This window comes from Phoca vitulina, unplaced genomic scaffold, assembly GCF_004348235.1.
Source record: "Phoca vitulina isolate PV1807 unplaced genomic scaffold, GSC_HSeal_1.0 scaffold8, whole genome shotgun sequence".
In the NCBI taxonomy this organism is placed as follows: Eukaryota; Metazoa; Chordata; class Mammalia; order Carnivora; family Phocidae; genus Phoca; species Phoca vitulina.
This window is the reverse complement of record NW_022589711.1, coordinates 71,296,461-71,310,395: the sequence shown is the minus strand read 5'-3', so window position 1 is coordinate 71,310,395 and position 13,935 is coordinate 71,296,461. Positions and strand designations below refer to the sequence as shown.

Here is a 13,935-nt window from a genome sequence, read left to right as displayed (position 1 = left end):
GTAGTGTGATGTCAAGAGTATCAAGGACATGCTTGTGGGATCACATAAATGTATACCCAGCCCAGACACGGAGGATTAGGAAGAGCTTGAAGGATGAGTTGGCAGTAGGTAAAGAATAGAGGAAGGCTATTTGCGGCCAATGCAATGAGATGCACAAAATAAAAGACAACGAAGTGAGTTTGCCTTGTTCCTGGAACTGAAAACAGTTCAGGTGCAGCTGGGAAAGAGATGAGTCTGGAGAATCATGGAGTGTAACTGATGGTCGGACAGCCCAGGGAACCTGCCTGCTGCCATGCTGCCGCCATGACCATCCCTACGTGCTGCTTCACCGTAGCAAGATCGCCGACAAGTGGGAGGCCTACATGGGGTTGCTGCAGGCCCGTACACGAGGGGGCTGGCCCACACCAACCTGATGGAGAAGCTGCTCAAGTCTGCATGCCTGGAGAAGTGACCGTGCTGGAACCTCCCGCTGCCCTGCTGACCACAGCCACGTGGGCACGTGTTCTCCCCCTCTGGAAGGAACCATCCAGTAAAGGTCCTGGCAGGACCAAAAGAGAGAGAGAGAGATGAGTCTGGAGAGGGAAGAGGTCATGGTTTGCCTAGAATCCTTTCCTTTCAGAAATACCCATTCTCCTCTGCTGTATGCCTCATTCCATTCTAGAGTGACTGGCCAAGGAGGAGCACATGACCCAACCCAGGCCTCTCCCTTCCTCAGGATCCGAGTTTGAAGGACCTTGGGTTGCCAATGGCTGTATTGCTTCCACATGGACAGAGCCTGTCTAGAAATAAAACTAACATGAGAAAAAGCAAGACTAGGAATGATAGGTATTAATACCATCTTTAAACTCCTAAATCTAGCCCTGCCTAAAGCCAACCTTGGACTCTTCAGTTACATGAATAAACAAATTCCTCATTTTTGCTTAAGCTACTTTGAGTGAGGTTTCTGTCACTTGGAACTGAAAGGTGACCGACTTACATAGGACAGTAAATATGAACAGTGATACTGACATCCCTTTGGAGGGGAGTGACTCAAAGCAGGGAAGCAACACCATCAAATTTGCATCATGGACAACACTGACCACTAGAAATGGGCACGTCCAGAGGGAAGGAGAATGATGTGGCTATTGGAGTGACCATCACCTTCTCTGAATATTTCTAAGAATCCTCAGATTTGCATGTACTAACCACAACCCCCCTCTTGTTTCAAAATAACTTGAGATTTTTTCTTATTACAGAAAACTTAGAAAATACTCAAGAGCAAAAATAAGGAAACAGAAAACTCCCAAACCTACCCTCCAGGGACAATCACTGTTAAAACTCATATGCATCTTTCTAAGCCCTTATGTGTGTGGCATGTGTCTGCACGTTCACAGAAGTTCGTAGACCAGTTTCTACATACACACTGCTTTCCCTCAGTTTTAGACTAATTTGCTTGATAGTGATTTTACTTCTTATTTCCAGTATAAAGTCTCATAATTGTAAGAGGTGAGGGCGTATACTTGAAGATATGGGAAAGTTAATGATGAAATCTTCTTCTGATCCCCTTTTACATTGATCATCGAACACACTGCAATGTGGAAATCCTTGTCTGTGGCATGCATTTGGCATTCACCTAGTCTAAGGTTAACACAAGTTTGCATTTTGAAGTTTTAAGTTGATGAATAGGAATATGATTCAAAATCATAAGCTGATCAGTGATTTGTTCTTCTGGAAAAATACTAAACCTTTGGTTTCGCACATGTTCTTTTTCCAGGTTATTGATTTTTGTATATTTGAAGTGCAAGGTACATATGGTATGATCTCATTTGCTTAGTACCTTTTCCTACTTCAGTGAACATGCAGACACATGTCACACACATAAGGGTTTAGAAAGATGCATATGAGTTTTAACAGTGACCTGATCCACCATCCCCTTTTTTTTTTTAAGATTTTATTTATTTATTTGACAGAGAGACACAGCGAGAGAGGGAACACAAGCAGGGGGAGTGGGAGAGGGAGAAGCAGGCTTCCCGAGGAGCAGGGAGCCCAACGCGGGGCTCCATCCCAGGACCCTGGGATTATGACCTGAGCCGAAGGCAGACGCTTAATAACTGAGCCACCCAGGCGCCCCAACCAACCCTTCTTTTCTTCATTCAGCCAGCCAGCACTTCCTGAACCCCTGCTAGGTACCAATGGAAATACAACATAAGGGACCTGCAGCCTCTGCCCCCAGGCAGCTCAGAGTCCAGGGAAGGAGCGAAGAAAGAGCCTCCACCATGCGAGAACAGAGAAGGTGCAGGAGATAAATTTCTATTCAAAGAGCTATGGTCTCTGGCACTGGAAAGTTTCCAGTCTGGAGGGGGATAGGGCAACTACAAAGCCAAACCCTATGTGCCCTAGAGACAAAACACCGATGATTGTGGGACTTGGAGAGAGAGAACCGGAAGGCGAGATTGGGGAGGCAAAGAAAAGAAAAGACCAATGAGATCGTGTTTGTCCAGCCAGCAAGGATTTTACAGCTGCCATCACTCATTCCCTGTTTCTTTTTTTTTTTTTTTAAGATTTTACTTATTTATTTGATAGAGAGAGACACAGCGAGAGAGGGAACACAAGCAGGGGGAGTGGGAGAGGGAGAAGCAGGCTTCCCGCTGAGCAGGGAGCCCGACGCAGAGCTCGATCCCAGGACCCTGGGATCATGACCTGAGCCGAAGGCAGATGCTTAACGACTGAGCCACCCATGCACCCCTCTCTGTTTCTTTTTTGCCATCAACAGATGCTTTCCAAAACTGAGAATATTGCCCTCTAGGAGTTTACAAATCCAAGTGAAAAATAACCACTAACTGTTGGAGTAGAAAGGAAAGGGACAAAAGGATAACTCTTTGGACCTCTGTGATAGAGGCTTCCAGCACCAAGCCATAACATCTAGGACAATATCAACTAAGCATTCCAGTTCTCTCTGAAGTTTCTTGCACTTATCATAGCTCAAGTTAAACTTGCCTAAAATAAAATCCACCAGGATGCTCATTTTGTTTACCCTACTCCCACCCACCATGTTACAAAGAGGAAGCAACCCAAGACATTGTTCTAGGCTGCTGAGAACAATTCCATTTCCTTCCTGTTGGGTGCTTTTTTTTTTTTTTCTTAATAGGATATGCAATTATGGGAATTTTTTTCCAAATACATTTGTGCTCTAAAACTTAATCACTGCTGGAGCAACATAAGATCCCCCGGCAGATGAAGGCAGCCAAGAACTGTGCATTTAGAGAAGGCGGTTTGCCTTAATGTTGTGTGTGACAGAGGCGTCTGTGTGGCTCAGTCGGTTAAGCGTCTGCCTTCGGCTCGGGGTCATGATCCCAGGGTCCAGGGATTGAGCACTGCATAGGGCTCCCTGCTCAGTGGGGAGTCTGTATCTCCCTCTCCCCCTCTGCCTGCTTGTTCTCTCTCTCTCTCAAATAAATAAATAAAAGCTTAAAAAAATGTGTGTGACCAATTTCCTGTTGCTTTTCAATGTTCTGCTGCTAGAACAGTTCAATTGGATAATTAATTTAGAAATGTATACATGCACAACAAATATTTTAAAACAAACTTTTAAAGTGTATCATACCTAGAGAAAAATGTTCATATCATAAGTGCATGGCTCAGTGAATCATCACAAAGGGAACCTACCCTTGTGACATCAGTCAGACCAAGAAGTAGAACACCAGCATCTAGAAGCTCCCCATGCATCTCCCAAGCACCTGACTCCTCCTCTCCCCACAGTACTCACTTTTGACACCATGGATTAATTTTGCCTCTTTTTAACTTCGTGTAAATGGAATCATCATATGTAGTCTTCTGTGTTGGACTTTTCAACATCATGAGATCTATATTGTGTGTAGCAGCACACATTTTCTCCACCCTGACAAATAATCACATCCTAGAGGGGAGAGAGAATGACACAGATGAGTGTGAGGTTTTCCTCAGACTGGGACTCCAAGTGCAACTTCATTTCCTCATCTCCCAGTGTAACTTTGGATAAGCATAGCTGCCATTCTCCACCAACGGTGGATTCCTGGCTAGAATAATAATTTCCTGAGAACTTGCTAACCATTGTAGCTCAATCCCGATTAAGAATTGCTCTGGAGGCGCCTGGGTGGCTCAGTCAGTTAAGCATCCCACTCTTGTTTTTGGCTCGGGTCATAATCTCAGGGTCATGAGATGGAGCCTGCTCAGGGCTCCATGCTCAGTGGGGAATCTGTCTCTTTCCCTCTCCCTCTGCCCCTCCCCCTGCTCTCACAAGAGCACTCTCTCTCTCTCTCTCAAAATAAATAAATAAATCTTAAAAAAAAAATCCTAAATATGGATGCACCTAAGAACACAACTTCAAAATACGTGAAGCAAAAACTGTTAGACTTGATAGGAGAAATACTACAGATATAAAGACTTCAGCACTACTGTCTCAGGATAAGTAGAAAAATCAGAAAAGATGTAGAAGAGAATTACACTATTAGCCTATGTGATCTAATTTCCATCTATAGAACACTCTGTCCAATCAGCAGAATACTATCCAAGTGCACATAGAACATTCACCAGGATAAATCATATTCTAGCTATAAACCTTTTTTAAATGAATTGAAATCATACTAAATTTTCTGTCTACAACAGAATTAAAATAGCAATCTAAAATGGAAGGTAGCTGGTAAATCCCCATATGTTTGGAAGTTAAACAACATGCTTCTAAATAACCCATGGGTCTACAAGGAGGTCAAATGAATGATTAGAAAATATTTTGGGGGTGCCTGGGTGGCTCAGTTGGTTAAGCATCCAACTCTTAATCTTGACTTGGGTCTTGATCTCAAGGTCATGGGTTCAAGCCCTGCTTTAGGCTCCATGCAGGGCATGGAGCCTATTTGAAATATATATATATATCTCAAACTAAATGAAAATACAGATAAAACATATCAGAATTTGGGGGCATATAGCTAAAACAGTGCTTAGAGAGAAATTTATAGCACTAAATGTTTATATTAGAAAAAAGAGAAAGTTTTGCTCTTTCCCATTTTGCAAGACGGTAGGTGAAAAAGCTGAGAAGCCAGATACTAAGGAGAAGAAATCTGAAGCCAAGACTGCTGATACTAGTGGCAAGGTTAAGAAGTATAACCTCAAGGATAAAACGTCAAGGAAGGGGAAGCCCCATTGCAGCCGAAACCCTGTCCTAGTCAGAGGAATTGACAGCTATTCCCCATCGGCTGTGTATTCCAGAAAGGCCATGTACATATGACAGGAAGTATTAAGCAGCTAAATCCAGGGTTGAAAAGAAAAAGAAGGAAAAGGTTCTTGCTACTGTTATAAAACCAGTTGGTGGTAATGAGAATGGTGGTACCCAAGTGGTTAAATTTTGCAAAATGCTTAGGTATTATCTTACTGAAGATGTGCCTCAAATGCTGTTGAGCCATGGCAAAAAACCCTTCAGTCCGCATGTGAGAAAACTGTGAGCTAGCATCACTCCTGGGACCATTTTGATCATCTTCACTGGGCACCACAGAGGAAAGAGGGTGGTTTTCCTAAAGCAACTGAGCAGTGGCTTGCTCCCTGTGACCGGACCTCTGGCCCTCAATCAAGTTCCTCTGCATAGAACCCACCAGAAATTTATCATTGCCACCTCCACCAATATTGATATCAGCAGTGTGAAAATCCCAAAACATCTCACTGATGCTTACTTCAAGAAGAAGAACCCACATAACCCCAGACACCAGGAGGGTGAGATCTTCCACACAAAGAAAGAGAAATATGAGATTACAGAGCAGTGCAAGGTTGATCAGAAAACTGTGGACTTGCAAATTATGCCAAAAATCAAAGCCATTCCTCAGCTTCAGGGCTACCTCCACTCTGTGTTTTCTCTCACAAATGGAGTTTATTCTCACAAATTGATGTTCTAAATTTCTTGCAAAGAACCTAATTAAATAACTGATCCATAAAAAAAAGAAAGAAAAAGAAAAAGGTTTCAAATCAATGATCTAAGCTTCTACCTTAAAAAACTAGAAAAAAAAATTAAGCCCAAAGCAAGTAGAAGGAAACCATAAAGAAAAAAAGGGATATCAATGAAAACAGTATAGTAAAATCAATGAAACCAAACAAGTTATTTAAAAGTATTTAAAATGGGTACACTTCTAGTGAAACGCAAGAAAAAAAGAAATCAAGAAACAAATGACAAATACCAGACGCCTATGGACATTAAAGAGATAGTAAGAGAATATTGTGAACCATTTTATGACAATAAATTTGATAAATTGGGTGAAATAAAATGCCCTGAAAAATACAAACAATCAAAGCCCATTCAAAAGGAAATAAATAGGGGGGCCTGGGTGGCTCAGTCGTTGTTGGGCATCTGCCTTCAGCAAAGGTCATGATCCCAGGGTCCTGGGATCGAGCCCCGCATCGGGCTCCCTGCTCTGCAGGGAGGCCTGCTTCTCCCTCTCCTACTCCTCTGCTTGTGTTCCCTCTCTTGCTGTGTCTCTCTCTGTTAAATGAATAAATAAAATCTTTTTTTTTTAAAAAAAGGAAATAAATAACCTGAATATTCTTATATCCCTTTTTAAAAACTAAATTTGTATTTAAGAACTTTCCCATACAGAAAATTTCAGGTTCAGATAGTTATACTCATAAATTTAAAAATGTTAATACTTTATGATTCCCTTTATATAATATTCTCACAATGCAAAACTACAGAAATGGAGAATGGACTAATGGTTACCAGGAGACAGGGATACTGGTTGCATATAGAAGGGTAGCACAGGGGAGTTCTTTCGTGGTGATAAAACGGTCTTATATCTTGATTGTGGTGGTAGTTACATGAATCTATGTGTAAGATAAAATTGCATAGAACTATACACACAGGGGCACCTGAGTGCTCAGTGGTTAGGCGTCTGCCTTCAGCTCAGGTCCTGATCCCAGGGTCCTGGGATTAAGCCCCGCATTGGGCTCCCTGCTCGGCGGGGGGCCTTCTTCTCCCTCTCCCTCTGCCTGCTGCTCTGCCTGCTTGTGCGCTCACTCTCTCTCTTTCTGTCAAATAAATAAATAAAACCTTTAAAAAAAAAAAAAGAACCATACACACAAACACAAATGTATGTTAAAAATGATGAAAACCAAATAAGATCTGTAGCCTAATTAACAGATTTATACCAATGTTATTTTCCTTGCTTTGATATTGCACTACAGTTATACCTTTGGGAGAAACTGGGGGAAGAGTACAAGGGACTCTATGTATGCTTTTGCAACTTCCTGTAAGACTATAATTATTTTAAAATAAGTTATAAAAAATGAACTGTGCATTAGTGAGCTGTGGAACAACTTTAAGTAATCAAATATGTGTATAATTGGAATCCCTGAAATGTGAGAGAGGGCAACTGAAAGAACATAGGAAGAATTAATGACCATAGTTTTCCAAGTTTGATGAAAACTTTAAACCTACAGATCAAAAAGTCCCAACAAACCCCAAGCACAAGAAACGTGAGAAGTAGAAAAAAAAAAACAAAAAACCTACACCAAGGTATAGCATAATCAAAGTGCTCAAAACCAGGGATAAGGAGAAAATCTTAAACACAGGAGTAGAAAAAACACATTGCATACAGAGAAACAAAAATAGAGATGACAGTAGATTTCTTATCAGAAGCAATGCAAGTGAAGGCAACAAAAGCGAAAACAACTAAGTGGGACTGCGGCAAACGACAAAGCTTCTGCACAGCAAGGGAAATCATCGACGATATGAAAAGGCAACTTCCTGGATGGGAGAAAATATTTGCAAATTATATATCTGATAAAGGGTTAATATCTAAAATATGTAAAAAACTCATACAACTCAATAACAAAAAAATCAATCTGATTAAAAGAATGGGCAGAGAATCTGAATAGGCATTTTTCCAAAGGGGACAAATGGATGGCTAAAAGTTATATGAAGCACTGTATGTTAACTAACTAGAATTTAAATAAAAACCTGAAAAAACAAAACAAGAGGTACATGAAAAGGTGCTCCACATCACCTATCATCAGGTAAATGCAAATCAAAACTGCAATAAGATATCACTTCACACCTGTCAGAAAGTCAAAAAGATAAGAAATAACAACCGTTGGCGAGGATGTGGAGAAAAGTGAACCCTTGTGCACTGTTGGGAATATAAATTGGTACTACAACTATGGAAAATAGTATGAAGTTTCCTCAAAAAATTAAAAATACAACTACCATATGATCCAACAATTCCACTTCTGAGTATTTATCTGAAGGAAGTGAACATACTCACTTGAAAAAGACATCTGCACCCCCACTTCCCTTGCAGCATTATTTACAATAGCCAAGACATGGAAGCAATCTAAATGCCCATCAATGGATGAATGGATAAGGAAGACATGGTATATATAAATACAATGGAATATCATTCAGCCATAAAAAAGAACACCTGCCATTTGCAACAACATGGACGAACTTTGAGGACGTTATGCTAAATGAAATAAGTCAGACAGAGAAAGACAAATACTGTATGAGCTCACATGTGGGATCTAAAAAAAATAAAATAAGAACCTGAACTCAGACACAGAGAATAGATTTAGTCATTGCCAGAGGCAGACGGTGGAGTGTGGTTGAAATGGACGAAGGTGGTCAAAAGGTACAAACTTCCAGCTATCAAACATAGTTGTAGAGATGTAATGTACAGTATGATGACTATACTTAGTAATATTCTATTGTATATTTGAAAGTTGCTAAGAGTAGATCACAAGGAAAAAAATGTTACTATGTGTGGTGATGGATGTTAACGAGATTTATTGTGGTGATTCTTTTGCAATTCCATACAAATATTGAATCATTATGCTATCCACCCCAAACTGTTTCAATGTTATATGTTAATTGTAATTATATGCCAATTAAAAAAAGAAATAGTTTAAGTGAAAAGATAGTGGAGCAACACCATTAAAATACTGAAATAAAATATTGTCGACAGAGAAATCTACCACCCCAGTGAAAATATCTTCCAAGAGCCAAAACAAAATACTTTTTTCAAACATACACAAGCTGAAAGAATTCATTACCAACAGACCCACGTTGCAAGAAATGTAAAAGGAAAATGGTGCCAGATGGAAGCATAGATCCACACAAAGAATGAAGAACACCAAAACTGGCAGCAGTTCTCAACATCTGGTCTGGGGACTGCTGGTTGTCTGAATACTGCTGGGTCTGCAGGTTCTAATTATTTTCCTAATAATGCTAATATGTTCCTGCCCTTCCATGCCCATTTTCTCGAAGTGTACAGTGGAGTTTTCCAGTGTGATATGGCAGAGCATAAATACACAGGCAGAAAAGAAATTCTAATTTTCTTCTATGAAGCTAGACATTGAAGAGATTTGTTTAAAATAGTACGGATTTATTTTGGAAAACATATTTATGTGATTCAGGTTAACCTGTAATCTCTTTCATTGTTGTTTTAAAATTAATTAATAATTTTTTTTTAATTTCTGCTTTTCAAATGTTCAATGCAGTGAATGATCCACAGAAGCAGAAGCTTTTCTAGCATCCTCAATCATTTTTAAGATTAGTTAAGGAATCCTGAGACCAAAAAAAAAAATGTGAGGGTGCTGTCCAGAGCAGTTTAGCATGTAAAGGCCCTTGACGAAGATGATGAAAATGAGGGTTTGGTGACACAAGGAGCCATGTGGTGAGAAAAGGGATGAAGGAAAGGCTTTAGAAATGAGGCAGCCAGCATAAGATCCAGAAAACCCAAGCTGGAGGTTTGCACAAAATAAAGGAAGGGCAAAAGCTTTGAGATTGTCTCCGGGGTAAATCATTTACCCGCTCACCGTGGACCCGTTATGCCTGGCAAATATAATTGCCCGGCAACTTCAGCAATGAGTTGTTTGAGACACAGATATGATTGCCGATTGCGGCTGCATTTAATAATACTATCATTTAAATTGCATCGGGGGCGCCAGGCTGGCTCAGGCGGTAGAACATGTGACTCTTGATCTCAGGGTTCTGAGTTCAAGCCCCCTGTTGGGCACGGAGCCTGCTTAAAAACAAAAACAAAACAAAACAAAAACTTAAAAAAAAAAAAAGTAAGTAAATAAATAAATAAATTGCATCGGCACATAGGGACACTGTCCTCGTCCCTGGCGGAATCGGCATTCACAGTTACCTTTCCACCATCCCGCATCCGTTTTACTTTAAAGAAACTGCACGCTTGCAGAAGACAAGAGTGTGGGACTTTGGATTCAGGTAACCCCGGACTCGAAATCCCCCCAGTCCGGCCTCCCCCTAGACATCACGATGTGAGATGTTATGCATTTCAAGCTCGAACCGCTGAAGATGTTGGCCTGGGAAACAGGAGAGCGCGGGCTCCGCCGCAGGGTGCCTTCTCCCGCTACAGCCCGCTGTTTGAGCTCCAGCTTTTCCCATGAGTATCAGAGCCACATGGACTCTGCCTCTCAGTTCATTTTCCCTTAGCCCCCTCCTCCCTTGCACTTGTCACCGTCCAACGGTTTTATTACAGGGTTGATTTCTATTGTTTGCGGCTAAAGTGACTGTGGGTGATCTCAAAACAAATCAAGCCCCAAGCACTTCATGGAAAACCCTCCCTATGTGATGCTTCATCTTCCCAGTTGAGGGACTACTCTGACTTGTATGAGCCCAGAGCAGTAAGAAGTCAATACCACATAACCCCAGAAGGCAAGTAGCATTTGCCCATGAGGCCGTGGGGAATTTTCCACCCTTCTGAAATGGAGAGTTCCTGAAAATATCTATCCCTAACTTCCAAGTCCCAACATTTGCAAAGGCTCTCTCTGAGTCCTGGACTCCACGTATAAATCTGGTCACAAGTTCCAGAGAATTAATACATCTCAGGAGCAGCTTTCAACCAACTGTTGGGGGCTGGTAGATAACTATTCCAGATCCCTCGTCCTGCAGGATAGTTTTGTTAAAGATCCTCTCTCTCTCTCTCTTTTTTCATTGAGAAAAAATTCACATGCCATAAAACTCACACTTTATAAAGATAATTTATTGAGAAAGGGAGAGGGAGAAGCAGATTCCCTGCTGAGCAGGGGGCCCAATGCGGGGCTGGATCCCAGGAACCTGGGATCATGACCTGAGCCAAAGGCAGACACTTAACTGACTGAGCCACCCAGGCACCACTAAAACTCACACTTTAGAGTGTGCAATTTAGTGGTGTTTATATATTCACACAGCTGTGCAACCATCACTACCATCTAATTCCAGAACATTTTCATCACACCAAAAAGAAACCCTATACCCATTAGTAGCCACTCCCCATTCCACCCTCCCTCTAGCCCCTAACAATCACTAATGGACCTTCTGTCTCCATGGATTTCTTTCTAGAAATTTCAAATAAATGGAATCATGTAATATGTGGCCTTTCGTGATTGGCTTCTTTCACTTAACATGTGTTCAAGGTCCATTCATGTTGTAGCATGTATCAGTACTCCATTCTTTTCTTTACTGAATAATATTCCATTTTATGGATAGACCACATTTTGTATATGCGTTCATCAACTGATGGGCATTTGCATTGTTTCTGTTTCATTTGGCTGCTATGAACATTCATGTACAAGTTTTTGTGTGGACATGTATGTTCCATTCTCTTGGGTATATACCTCGGAGTGGAATTGCTGGGTTATATGATAACTCTATGTTTAAGTGTTTGAGGAACTGGAAAACTGTTTTCCAAAGTGGCTGCACCTCAATCTCACCAGCAAGGAATGAGGGTTCCTACTTCTCTATATCCTCATCAACCCCTGTTATTGTCCATTTTTTTTATTATTAGCCATTATTCCCTAATTATTTATGATATTGCTATAGACCGAATGTTTATGTTCCCCAAAATTCATATGTCAAAGCCCTAATAGGATGGTGTTTGAAGGTCAGGATGTTGGGAGGTAATTAGGCCATGAGTGTGGAGCCTCATTAGTTTCGTCGTTAGAAGAGGAAGAGAGCTAGTCCTCTCTCTCTCCTCTGTATGAGGATACAATGAGAAGACAGACATCTGCAAGCCAGGAAGAGGGCCTTCTCCAAGAACCTGGCCATGCTGACACCCTGATCTTGGACTTCCAGCCTCTAGAACTGTGAGAAATAAATGTCTGTTGCTTAAGCCGCCCAGTCTATGGTATTCTGTTTTAGCAGCTCAAACAGACTAAGATGGATGTTAAACATCTTTTCTTGTAGTTTTTGGCCATTTACATATATTCTTTGGATAAATATCTATTCTTGCCCATTTTTAAATTGAGTTGCCTTTTTATTGCTGAGTCTGGCAGGACAGTTTTGAGATGCACATTCCCCATGGTCTGCAGAGTTGTGCATTTGAGGCACATTGGTAACTTGCTTGATAGCACATCTTTTATCGGCACCTTCTCTTCTGTATTAGTTTGCTGGGACTGCCAGAACAAAGTTGTAGAGACTCGGGCTTTGACAACAGAAATGTATTGTCTCACAGTTCTGGAGGCTGGAAGTCCAGATCGAGGTGCTGTCCATCTTGGTTTCATCCAAACAGAGAAAAACTCTTCCATTCTTTTAAGCTAGCTTCTGATGGTTTGCTTGCAATCTTTGATGTTCCTTGGCTTACAGAAGTGTCACTCTGATCTGCCTTGATGTTCGTGTGGTTTTCTATCTCTGTATGTGTTTGTGTTCAAATTTTCCCTTTTATTTTATTTTTTTTTTAAAGATTTTATTTATTTATTTGACAGAGAGAGAGACAGCGAGAGAGGGAACACAAGCAGGGGGAGTGGGAGAGGGAGAAGCAGGCTTCCCGCTGAGCAGGGAGCCTGATGTGGGGCTCGATCCCAGGACCCTGGGATCATGACCTGAGCTGAAGGCAGACGCTTAATGACTGAGCCACCCAGGTGCCCCTCAAATTTCCCCTTTTAAAAAAACATCAATCATGTTGGGTTAAGGCCCATCCCACTTCAGATGACCTCATCCTAACTTAACTAATCATATGTGTAATATCCTATTCCCAAATAAGGTCACATTTTGAGGTACTGGGAGTTAGGAATTCAAAATAAGTTTTGGGGGAAAACAGTTCAACCCCTAACACCTTCTTTGTTTTACTTTCCTACTCCCCAGTTGATGTTTGCTATCACTGCCCAATAAACTAGGTGCACTCAAATCCTTGTCTCAGGGCCTGCTTCCAGGAGACCCAAAGTCAAGACAAACAAGCAGGCCCTTGCCAGGTTTAAAGGCAAACATCACTCCCAGAGCCTATGATCACCTTCTTACAACAGGGTCAAAACTTCCAGTGACACTTATCCTTTCTGAAAGAACCAAGGGTTTGGTCTGGAAATATGAACTCATTGGCTACTTTTCTTCAGAACTTAATATAACTTGGTAACTCCGGGGGTGGGAGTCTTTGTCAATCAAGCTTTTGTAGTTTATTTGGTGACATTTTCAACTTACAAAAAGAATTTAAATGAGGTAGGTAGATTAGAAGGAAAGGTTTTTGCCAGAACTATGAAGATCAAGTAAAGAGGCTGTCTAAAACTCAAATAAAAAATTGGGCACACCACTATTCACTTCCCCCAGTGACCACCACACATGCTTCTGATGAACTGGAGTTTCAGATTTCCCTAAACACACCAAGCTCTCATAGATCTTTCTGCCTTTGCCTGGGCTATTTTCTCCATCCCACCAACAATTCACAAGTTCTGACACTTTAAGCTCCAGCTCAAATGTCACTCCTTATTTTAAGTCATTCCCAACTTAGTCTAATCAGAGTGAATTCCAGGACCTGTGTGGCAGCTATCAGTCCAGATAGGCAGGTGGCCTGGAGCTCCTGGCATTCACCTTGCCACCATATGGAGCCTGAGAATGAAGCCAACATGGAGACAAACAGACAAGAGAAATGGAAAGAAGCCAAGAACCAGGACATCATTGAATTCCTGGATCAAACTATGCCAAACCCTGCCAATCCCTTGACATTTCCATGT

General features: G+C 41.3%; 1 pseudogene; it reads left to right on the top strand.

Annotated features, from left to right (window-relative positions):
• Positions 1-303: 303 nt before the first annotated feature.
• LOC116634127 lies at positions 304-5,897 on the top strand (annotated as a pseudogene).
• The last annotated feature ends 8,038 nt before the right edge of the window (positions 5,898-13,935 follow it).